General features: G+C 43.1%; 1 protein-coding gene across 3 annotated transcripts in view; it reads left to right on the top strand.

The window, feature by feature from the left end:
- The first annotated feature begins 471 nt into the window (after nt 1-471).
- LOC102155844 (spermatogenesis-associated protein 31D3-like) overlaps nt 472-12,116 on the top strand; it is a 190,299-nt gene continuing 178,654 nt past the window's right edge. The window contains exon 1 of one of the 3 annotated variants that reach the window (XM_038527002.1): nt 472-594. The gene's annotated coding sequence lies outside the window, so the exon portion shown is untranslated. The remainder of the gene's footprint in view (nt 595-12,116) is intronic. The other 2 variants (XM_038527001.1, XM_038527000.1) reach the window with 2 other exon arrangements.

The following is a 12,116-nucleotide window of genomic DNA, read 5'->3' as shown; positions in this document are numbered from 1 at the left end:
CGGAGTAGTCGCGGCGGGGGTTTGGTCGCCGCGGGCCGGCCGTGAGCGGGTGGGGGTGGCGCCGGCGGTCGCCCCGGGGACGCGGGGCGCAGGGTGCTCGCCGCTGCCGCTGCTCCTGCAGCCGCCGCTCCCGCCGCCGCCGCCCGCGCCTCTCGCGCCGGTTACATTAACACGCGGTTTCACACTCCGGAGCTAACCAGCGCCGGCCCCGCCCAGCCCCGCGCGGGCGGGGGCGGGAGCGCAGAGCCGGCGGGGGACGTGGGTCCGGGAGGCCGCGGGGGGCGGGGCAGCGCGCGCCAGCCAATCGCGCGCGGGCGCCCAACGTGGGGCGCTGACGCGACGCCTCCCCGCAGCCTATGGTAGCGCAGCGCTGCGCGGGCCGCCCCCCCCCCCCTCCGCTCCCACCCGACTCGCTCGCGTCTCCGCCGTCTCCCCGGTGTCCCCTCCCACCCCGCTCCGCCCCCCCCCCCCCGCCCCCCAGCCAGCCGCGTCCTCCCGGGCTCGGTGAGGAACTGTTCCCGGAGGAGCCGCGGGACGCCGAAAGCAGCCAATGGGAAGAGGCGAGACGCCGAGATTGGCACCGTGGATGGGAAGGTCGGTGGGAAGGAGAGCGGCGGGGCCGGGCTGTCAATCAAAGTAACGTGGGGCCGGGCGGGGGCGCGCGGGCGCGGGCGCGGGCGCGCGCGAGCGGGAGGGACCGGCGAGCGTGCCGCCGCGGAAGCCGGGGGCTCGAGTTTGCAAAAATCCTGCCACTTGTTCACTTTTCCCTTTAATGGAAATCCTCAGATCCCAGTGAAAGTGACTCGGAGTCTAACCGCGCAGTTTCTTAGGGGGGGCGGGGGAGGGTTGGGGAGGTGGGTAGTTCGAGCCAAACGAGTCTTTCCGTGCTTGCCCTTGTGTGATGCTCCTCTTTTGAAAGTGAGGTCACATTCAGAAATCTCTCTGAGGATTGTTTTTCCGTGAGCTGCCTGTCCGTGAGAAGGAGTAGTGGACTGTGCACCCGGTGGAAACCGCGGCAGCGCGTGGGCTGGCGCACGGCCCCGGCCGGCTAAGACTAGGCTTTTAATACTCAGGCCACCCCCCACCCCCCTTTGCACCCAACGTGGGAGCGGTTGGCTTTTATTGAAGCATTTCAGACGACTTTGCAGAAAGGTCGGCCTGCCTTCGTTTGGCGGGAAGGATGCCCTGAGGTGCTGCCAGGGTAAGGCACGCGCGTCCCAGTCGCGGAAGCGCGAAATCTCGGGCCCTTGTCTTGGGCCGAATTCGCCGTCTTGGGAGTTGGGGGCCGCCGAGAGTTTTAGGGGCCTCTCAGCAACACGCCCACGAGTCTGTGCCCACTTACTAGACACAAGGGAGACAATGGGATAAACCCGCATTGAGACCTGGGAACCTGTCCTGCCCGCCCCTTACCCCCATCCTTTGGGTGGTACCCAGGGCAGGGCGGAGCTGCGTAAGGACCTAAATGGGAAGCGTTGGGTCCATCAGCCCCTCGTGGCTAAAATTCTTACGAGTGGAACTTGACCTAAAAGGTATTTTGAGGTTTTAAGTAAATGTGGCATACTGTGTCAATCTCCAGTTTTTGTCTATTTCTCCAAATACACGGCACAGCAGAGAACCTTCAGTATTGCCGCATTTATACTTTTATTTAAAGAACAGTTAGGTTGAGCTATTTTCACACGGTTGGTGAGTGAATAATACCGTGGTAGCCAAATGGTGGTGAATGCTTCGGTAAGAAAGACACGTCTTTGATAAGCATTCATCCTACCTTGGAATATACTTCAGTTTTTGGTATTAATAACGCCCACGTTCTCATTATTTTACTTTCCAGGGACTTATGGAAAAGCATTTATTTAAACAGAAACACATTTGATTCGGAGATTTTCTTTCTCAGAGATCTTTTTCTTGAAATATTAAAAGAATCATTTTAGATAATACATTTCACCGTTGGAGTTGTTTTTAAATATGTATGATATTGATTTGTCTATAATTGCATCAATCCCAAATATCAATTATAAATGAAAAATTAAAGGAGCGATTTTAGCCAGCCTGTACAAGGCCACAGTAAATTCTTAAACAAGTTGGGTATGCGGTTTTGCAGTGTTCTCATTAAGTGGGGTTGGGGAGAGGGTTATATTATTCATTTTGCTAACATGGAGAATGAAAAGGAAGGAAGCACTGTCCCTCTTTCCTGAGTTAAACGGAGTGATGACTGGAGCAGGCCTGCTCCACGTATAGGACTTTTTGAAATAATGTGATTCATGGGCAGCTAAGTTTTGTCCTTTGGCAACCTGCGTTCCTTGTAATCTTCATCTAGCGATTGGGCCCCATATGCCAGTCTATGGTCAGTTCATCCCATAATCAGCTTCAGGACTGTGTAGAAAGAACTTGGATGCCACAGATATGCCTGTGCATGCTGAGCCAACTGGGGCAACTGACACTTCTCCCTGGCTTACCCAAGCTTTATTTTGATTTACTAGCACACACTGGTAATTAGGTTTAAACAGAGAGATTAAAACGGTGTACTTCGAGTCAAGAACCTTCTGAATTCCGTATAATGTAGTATCTGGAGAAAAGAAAGAGTGATGATTTCAAAATTGGAAGAGCTTTAATTGTGTACATAAAGATGGTTGGTTTTCGAGTGTATCCCATCCTCCTTGACAGAGGGAGAAGGCTGGGCCCCTTTTCAAGGTCATATTTTCTTTGTGATTGTCATGCTGTAATAATTATACTACAAAACTCTCATCAAACTGCATTACAAATGATGGTGTTTAACAATCAAGTAGCTTTAATCTTATGTTTTAAATAAATAATATATGTGCAGATTGGCTACAGCCTGTTTAAAAGAAAATAATCCTACCCATGAAATCTATCATTTTAGTCTTCTATTTAAAGTCTGTTAACCATAATCTTTTTTACCTTTAACATATTCATGCGTTGATGATGTTTTTACATGAAATGATATTAAGTACGCCGCTTCCATAGAAAATTATCTCTGAAAAAAACAATCCCCTTTTTATCCTCTGCAAAGCAACAAGAAGATTACCAGATTGCTTATTTTATCCTTGATGCATATAGGGGTATATTTCCATTTGTTTGCTGCTGACTATCAAATTTTCAAGTCAACCAATGGCGTAAGTCATTACAAAAAGTAGATGGTATATCGTACAGGTTCTAAACATGTCATAGAAAAAGCTATGGCTGCTGATCAATGATATTATGCATCTTTTAAATCTATTACTTTTTTTTATTTGAAATGAGTATGTCAATTTCTGAAGATCACATTATTTTCTCTTCCTTTTAGCTGTGAGTTATTGCTCATGCATTTTCTCATTTGACTTTTTTTTTTTTTAACTGAGTTTTCTTAAACCCTGAGAATGTAGGGTCCAGAAGAATTTTCCCAGCATTGCTTTATAACCTTTTCCCCCACCCCTTTACCAAAGAAAAGGGCAGGATGGGTGTGGGGCATGGAGAGAGAAAGCAAAGAAAGGAAAAAAAAAAAAAAATCAGTAGCCGATCCATGCAGCAGTAAAACCTCAAATAAAATCACATCCAAAGAATCTCTTGCGGTTTCACACAATATGGTAAAATTAGAGATTGCAGGAAACCAACTAAATTAAACTGGGAGCATTTGAAGAGAAACGAGTAGTTTATGAAAATGACACATTGACTGACCAGTGTGCTTTTTTATCAACAATTTCTTTGTTAAGATGCAGATCAAAGGAACCTGCATATGTTTTCATTTTGTTCTAACTAGAAAATTACATCCAGATGTTTAATAGGCATTTGGTTGGTTTTTCAGCATTGATTAGATATGTTGGTTCTGTTTGCTTACAAGTGTAGCCGGATCATTAGCTAATGCAAAGAAATGTTTGCTGTGAGTTGCTAATTAGGGCTTTTGGAAACCCTCCATGCTCAAGAACAATTTGTACAGTGGCCAGATGAACTTGAGGGACTTGAGGAAGTTGTTTTCCTTTCTCTGTCAGAATGGGGAGAAGCAGACATCCCCATTCCCTAATCTCCCTTTGCCTATGGGGGATTGGGATGCTATCCCTGAGGATTAGAGTGCAAATAAATTAGGAAGAGACCACACAGGCACTCCCAAACACAGAGATAAATGTGCCTTTTCTCAAACTACAACTGTGTTGTCTTCAGGGGTTGGGGGAAGCGAAGAACATCTAAAATGCTGAACATTAATATGTGGAAGATGCTCAGTGCTAATGTTATCAAATACACAGCCTTTTTAAGTATACTTTAGAGACAGATGGGAAAGCCCTTTATGATAAACGAGTGTACTTGAATTCATTACTGTAGTACTTATAATTAAAAATGTCTCCTTTGCAATTTCAGTACTTCTGCAGGGTACAAGAGACCAAGCTTGGGAAGGGGAAGGCTGGGGCCAGTGAAAGGGATGGAGGGAGTAGAATTTTGGAGCCTGGGAGGAAATGCAGTGTTTACTTTCACAGCCACTCATCTGTTTACCTTGTTAAAGCCCCAAAACTTGTAGGAGATTAGACATTCACGTGGTATTCAAATAAACTGTTTGAGAATTTGAGGCACCAGGCGGATAAACTTCTTAGCTGGCCAATCACGTTTTTAAAAACACTTGCAGAAGGACACCACCTCGGTGGAGGTTGAACTTTTGTTTATTTAAGTCTGTATTTCTAGAGAGGTACCAGGCCAAAATAGCCTCTGTCTATAAGCCACTGCAGAAGCACAGCCCCAAATACCACTGGAGCATTTTCTCTCATAGATTAAATAAATGCCCCTTCTCTGCCTGTTTACATCTTAAGCACATGGATGGTACACTCCTCCGTGTTCCCGTAGATGCAGGATTAGTTTTCCTTGAAATAGTTCAAGCAGAGGGCCTGTCTATCAGAGCTCTCCAAGTCCTTGGGGAGCTGCCCTTGAAAAGCAAAGACCGTATTTTGGGGCAAGAGCAGATATTTCCTGGAGCTCAGAGCATAACGTACCAATACGTCTCAGTGTAAATTAGCAAGTTTTTTTTTATTCCATTCTGAAGTCTGATAAAAGTTGAGGTAATACACTTTTTTTTATTCTTTCAGTTTAGTATTTAGCTCAACAGGAGCCAGAGTCATTTGGTAAGGCAAAAGGACGTTAAAGGAAGCATGTATGCTGATCCTTCCTTTATGTGTTCACGTAAACCACGAGCTGACCTTGACCCCCTGAGTGCTGTCTGTGAGGGCCTACCACGCTGCAGACCCTGGACTTGCAAGGAGATCAGTATTAAACCAGGACGCCTCTCTTTTGACCTTAGAAAAGCTTTTGCTTTGGTGGTATCCTTTAAATACTTATTTTTTTTTTTAAAGATTGTATTCATTTATTCACACAAGACACACACACACACAGAGAAAGAGAGAGAGAGAGGCAGAAGCAGAGACAGAGACACAGGCAGAGGGAGAAGCAGGCCCCATGCAGGGAGCCCAATGGGGGACTCATCCCGGGACTCCAGGATCACTCCCTGGGCTGCAGGCAGTGCTAAAGGTAGGCACCAAACTGCTGAGCCACCCAGGGATCTCCAATACTTTTTTTCTTGAAACTGGCAATTGGGGCAGCCCGGTGGCTCAGCGGTTTAGCGCCGCCTTCAGCCCAGGGCATGATCCTGGAGACCTGGGATGGAGTCCTACGTTGGGCTCCCTGCATGGAGCCTGCTTCTCCCTCTGCCTGTGTCTCTGCCTCTCTTTCTGTGTGTGTGTGTGTGTGTGTGTCTCATGAATAAATAAAATCTTTAAAAAAAAAAAAAAAGAAACTGGCAATTGCTTTGAAGAGTTGAAGCTGGAGTTCAGCTCATCTGTGATCTCGTGGTGTTCCTCATGGTTGAAGGCAGAGGAGCTCTGGGAAATGATAAAGAGCTAGAAGGCTAGGCGGTAGGTATTCCAGATGTCTTCAGCCTCTAGAATGGAAATTCTAGGCCTACATGAACAAGTCAAATGACATAAATACAGAATGTTGGCACATGTCACAAGACAACTGGCCTGGGCTCTTTAAAAAGTCAATGTTAGGGTGCCTGGGGGCTCGGTCAGTTAAGCATTTGCCTTTGACTCAGGTCATGATCCCAGGGTCCTAGGATTGAGCCCCCCATCAGGCTCCCTGCTCAGGAGAGAGCCTACTTCTCCCTCTCCCTCTGTTCCTTCCCCAGCTCCTCCCACCTCAAATAACAAAAATTTTTAAAATGTTTCTGAAAGTCAATATTAGGGGTACCTGGCTGGCTCTGTCATTATGGCATGAACTCTAAATCTCAGGGTCCTGAGTTCAAGCCCCAAGTTGGGTGTAAAGCCTACTTTAAAATAAACAAACAAATAAAAATAAGCCAGTGTTACAGGTGTAGGGAAGAGAATAGGGAGGACTGTCCCTCCAAACAAAGGCATATGAGAGAAATGTAATATGTGAATCTTAATCGGTTCCTTGTTATTAAACAAAATGACAACAACAAAAAACAAAAACAAAAAAACCCCAGCAACTCTGAAAGACTTTCTTGGGCAATATGAATGTGGGACTGGATATTAGGTAATATGGAATCATGGTTAATTTTCTTGACGTGAGAAATTTGTGGTTACGTAGGAGGATGTTGTTCTGAGAAGATTCTTGGTAAAGCCTACAACTTCAAATGATGTCTGCAACCGCAAATAAAAAGTGTGTGTGCAAAAAGAGAAAGCAAATTTCCTGAAACAAGTAGTCTCAGAATTTAAGGATAGAATCTTAAATTAGTATTAGTAATCTTAGTATTTCAATTATGTTTGGAATCTTTCATGATAAAAAAAATGGGAAAATCATTTCAGGGTCAATGTTACATCTTTTTCTTTATGTGTCAATCTGAAAATTTCCTTTGTCGATAAAAGATTCATTCACAATGTTTCTAGTTTTAAAAAGTATGAAAAAAATGGCGTTTTGTTTGTTTTTTTTTTCTCTGATCACGGAAAAACTGTACTTAGTAACCAAAAGATTACCCATTTGGCTCTGGATCTTCTAGTTTTTTTATTATTTATTTTTGTTTGTTTTCTCTGCAGTCTCAAATGACCCTTAGTTATCAATTAATATAAAATGAATACCTTTAAGAAAATTACATTAGCAATCCTCTGATGCATCGTTTTTTGTGCCATCAAGCTCAAATCACCAGAAACTTCACTATAAAACAAAAAAGAAAACTATATATTAAAAATAAGATAGCAAATAAATTTTATTTTAATTTCTTAATTTCCAAGATAAAAATAGTTGTTCTACTGGCCTTTTCATCGCTTGAGCTTTGCAGTGAAATTTACAAATCATTGGTTTGATTTTGGAATTTCCTTAATATTTTGAAATATAATGCTGAAACAGATTATTGCTGTATGTACTAAGCTTTAAATATTAATTTGAAAGAAACGAAAATGGCACTAAATCTCGGACATTGATGTTATGCTCATCTAGAATCGCAGAGGCACATATTTATGATGTGCCGATAAATAAATAGTTCCCCCCAAAAATCATGAAAAGTGACAAAGAATAATCAAAGAGTTGTCAGCTGGAATGTCCCATCTATCTTTTCTTTTTCTTTTTAATTGTAGCTGTTTAGCATGTTTTTGTTTTTCCTGTCCCCATTATGTTTATGGAAAGGGAAAAATTCTGTGACAGTGGTAAGCAGATTCTGGTTGTTGTGTGAAACAGATTAAATCCACAACTTTCAATGAAAAACTTGAATACTTTACAAGGAGGTGAATATAGGAAGGTACAGGGAAACGGGGATTTTTCACACCCCGACTAATCAGTCCATCCACTATCTCTAGCCAACGTGCACCTAAGCCACGTTTGTGTAAAATGAAAATGATCAAAATTACTGCTTCACCATGGCAGAAAATGCCCCCAGGGAACAGAGTTACCATTCCGGTTTTCCCCCATTCACAGGCGCCACACTTCAGAAGAACTGGCAAGCTACAATTGGCACTTGAAAAAGTGTTACAAAACACTGACAAGTATTAGAGGAATGTTGATTAATGTAAACAGCCTGCCTCAAGGAATAATACTTTTCTAACGAAAACTGGTTTTCCAATTAGCATTTCTATGGAGACAGGTATCTCCAGGTAACTCCAGGGAGTGTTTCCAGACGTTATTTGCCTTTGTTGGAGAGAGGAGGTGTCCTATTTACATCTTTAGTTTCTGAAAACTCGAAAAAAGCAATTGGTAGGTTAAAAAGTCAACGAGCCTTAAAAAGGAAGCAAATTCTGACACACGCTGCAATGTGGACAGACCTGTAGGACATTTTGTTCAGTGGAATAAGCCTGACAAGAAGACAGATATTGTGTGATTCTACTTATATGAGGCACCAAGATAAGCAAATTTGTGGACAAAAAGTCAAATGGCCAAGGGCTGGGGAGAAGGAATGGGGCATTATTGTAGAGTCTCAGTCTTCCAAGAGTCCTCTGGATGAATGGTGGTGATGGCACCACAACCATGTAAATGTACTTACTGCCACTGAATTGTGCTTAAAAATGGTTAAGGGGCACCTGGGTGGCTCAGTCAGCTAAGCCACTAAATCCTGATCTCCACCCAGGTCTTGATCTCCAGGTTGTGAATTTGAGCCCCACGCTAGGCTCCATGCTGGGCATGAAGCCTATTTAAAAATGTTTTTTAATTTAATTTTAAAAATGGTTAAGATGATACATTTTATCTTCTGTGTATGTTACCAATCTCTTTAAGTCAATAGGATTCCTTTCTTTGGTGATTTCACAGTGGGTGGATTGTCATTCTATTTATTTCCTAAATTTGTGCATATGATTGTTTATTGAGCACTTACTACATGTCAGGCATTCTTTTAAGTGCTTTTACTTGTTTGTATAACCTCATTTGACCCCCACATCATTTCTATTAGGCAAGTATATTATCATCCATGTTTTGTTGATAAAGAAACCCGAAGCCCAGTACTTTCCCAGAGTTGCAGGTGGGAGGACTGGTTTTGAACCCTGGCACTTGGCAGAGATCCGTAGGAGGCTCTACCCACTGCTGAGTACTTAGGTATCATTTCTCCCTCTCCTCTCACTAGATTCCATTGCTCATTGACCTACTGACAGAAAAATGTTTCTATGTATTTTGCCCACAAGCTTTGTAGGGATTTCTCTTGGCACTTTGGAGCTAAGGTTGATACTTTAAGAATTTATATTTCTGCAAACAGAGTTAACAGCTGCCTCGGGCTCTGGAATTGTGCCCACCAGCAGAGAAACACAGCCACTTTGAGTTGTGTGCTTTCTGGCAGCACCCAATCCATACCCCACATTGCAATTCAGCAAATAAAGACAGCTCAGTAGCAGAGGAATGAGGGAGACCATGAGTCTTAACTCCATTAGGCCAACAGGGCAACTAGTTCTTATTTACAACTTCACAAATAACATTTTTAAAAATAAATACACAAAATTATGGAGGCCATAGAGGGTTCTGTGATTAATAGTGGTTTGAGATGTCCTGGTAACAGCAGACACGTAGCCAGGGCCCTGATAACACGTCTGGAAATATTTGGCCTATTGAATGTGATTGGATTTATTTCTATCCTCCAAAGCCCTTTTAAAACCAATGGGTTTCAAGTGTCTCTGACCATGGACCATAGTAAGAAATATATTTTTAAAATCTCAGTACAGTTCTCTGTCTTTCACACATACACACACATGCACATGCAAGTCACAAGCACACATTGCAACACCTGGTTTAAAAACACTGCTTTAAATTATACAATCATACTCGTGAGGGTTCTCCAGAGAGACAGAACCAATAGGATACCGAAGTCAGGACTTAGCCCATGCAATTATGGAAGCCAAGAAGTCCCACCATCCGCTATCGGTAAGTTAGAAAACCAAGAGAGCCAGTGGTATGATCCAGTTCATGTATGAAGTCCTGAGAACAGAGGGACCACTGGCATAAGTTTTAGAGTCTGGAAGCAAGAGGACTGGGAGCTTCACATCCGAGCTCAAGAAAAGAGGAGAGTTTGCCAATCCTCCTCCTTTCTGTTTTACTTGGGGGACCCTTTATGGATTAGATGACACCCACTTGCAGTGGTGAGGACAGTCTTCCTTACTCAGGTTGCTGAATCAAATGCTAATCTCCAGAAACACACCTACAGACACACTCAGAAATGTTTTACCAGCTATCCGAGCATCCCTTAGCCTAGTCAAATTGACATAAAGTGAACTATCACAGCTATAGAATTTTTAAATTTGATTAACACCTCTGACTTATGGAAAGTCATTAACCCCAAAACTATAATCAATAACATTAGGACAGGCTTTCTTTCCTTTACACTTTTTACAACAATGAATCATAATCCCTGCCCTAAAGTCAGTCATAATTCCAAACTGGTAGGATGCAAAGCCCTTCAGGAAATTTCCTGCTTATCCTTTTGGTGCTGCCTGCAATGCTGGCCCTGCATCCCCATCCCATTCCCCTCATCTCAGGGTGCCCCTCATCCACCTCCCTGTCCACCCTACCCCCCAAGCATAGAAACAAAACCAAATACCTAACAAACATAATTATACCAAGAAGAGTACCAGGTTCAGAGACAGAGGGCCCTGCAATGGAATTCCTATTTGCTTCTTACTATATGAGCTTGGGCAAACCACCTCCCCTCTCTGGGCCAGTTTCCTCGCCTATAAAATCAGGATGACAGCACAGATTTCTCTGGGTGGTTGCTAGACTGAATGGGATGAGCTGAGATAACATAGTATAGTTCTTAATGCAGTGGTTGGCCCTAACAGCCTTGTGTTCTTTCCTTTTTTACTTGGGGCTTGATAAAGGCTCTACCCTCACAGCTGGGGAAGTACCACCCCTGCCTTGGAGCAGCCTAGAAAATCAGATGGCAGCAGGGATTCCCAAGGGGCTTTCTGTGGAACTCTAGTCCAGTCGTGGGCCAGTCCTCTGGGGCTCAGGAAGTATATCATGGTGTTTCTTGGGGACAGGATAAGTGGATCTCAGGGAAAAAGGCAGGAGCCACTGACCTTGAATGCTCTCTCCTTATCCCACTGCTACATTCATAGGCTGTTTCATACTCAAGAAGAAATAACACTAATACACCTATCTTTTTGGAATAAAAATGAAATTTTGGGGGTGGGCTATGAAAAATAATGAACAACTTCATCACAGCATACGACAGTTCCTTTGGTGGCTAAATGCCCTGGGTTGCCCCTTTAGAGAATATAATAGTAAAAACTTGTGACTAACCAGTGAGCACTTAATGGAATTAGATCTCTAATATGTTTTCCTTGAATGTCATGCCATCTTACCCAACAAATATAAAGTCATGCTTGGAAAGATCTTGAGAAACACATATAGAAATTAGGAAGTAATTTAGATATTAATGGAACTTTTTTAAGGAGTATGATCTGGTTTAGGATTATTTTTGAACTGGGAACTTCCACTTTCCTCCCAGAGACTTTCCTTCCACATCATCTGTTTTATTAGCAATGGCCGAGGTCTTTCAAATCTGTGAATAAGGTTTAGTGAGAATTGATGAGCCCTGTCTAAGTAAGAATCCTAATGGCTGTGCGTTGCTGTTATATGGTAGAAGTCAAACTCAATTATCTTTAAATTCAACAATTCTGTGTCTACCAAGAGACTCTTTAGGACCTCTTCTATGTGTCTTTCTTCATTTGAAATCTTTCATTTGAATTCAGGCCTACTTTAGAAAGAAGGGGAAAAAAATTGAAATATAAAACCTGTGTTTATGACAAGAGTGAGAGAAAAAAAAAAGAAGGGATTTTTCTCTCTAGGTTTGGCTCTTTCCATTATGGAAAAATTAGACCATCAGTAAATAATCTTGGCTACTCAAATTAGGCTTAAAAAAAGAGAGAGAAAAAAGAACCTTATGACCTAAAAAACATAGTATGTTTAGCGTTGCTATATATGTTCCCTCCCCCATGACAGCCATTTCAGGAAAAGTTCTGTTTGGGAAGATAGAACAAAGCCTATCTTTATGTTGTGAACAGTACTGAGCTCCCAGGATTGGAGGAGGGGAGATGGAGAAGGAATAATGGACAAGCAGAAGGTGGTACTTCGTTCTTCAATTTCCCTCAGTAAGAATTCTTTCAGTGTCAAATGGGGACACATATCAAGAGTTTGTAGTCTCTCAAGTGTCCTCCAAC

Source organism: Canis lupus, chromosome 1 (assembly GCF_011100685.1).
Source record: "Canis lupus familiaris isolate Mischka breed German Shepherd chromosome 1, alternate assembly UU_Cfam_GSD_1.0, whole genome shotgun sequence".
Taxonomy (NCBI): Eukaryota; Metazoa; Chordata; class Mammalia; order Carnivora; family Canidae; genus Canis; species Canis lupus.
Note: the sequence above shows the minus strand (reverse complement) of the source record. Positions and strands in the feature narration are given on the sequence as shown.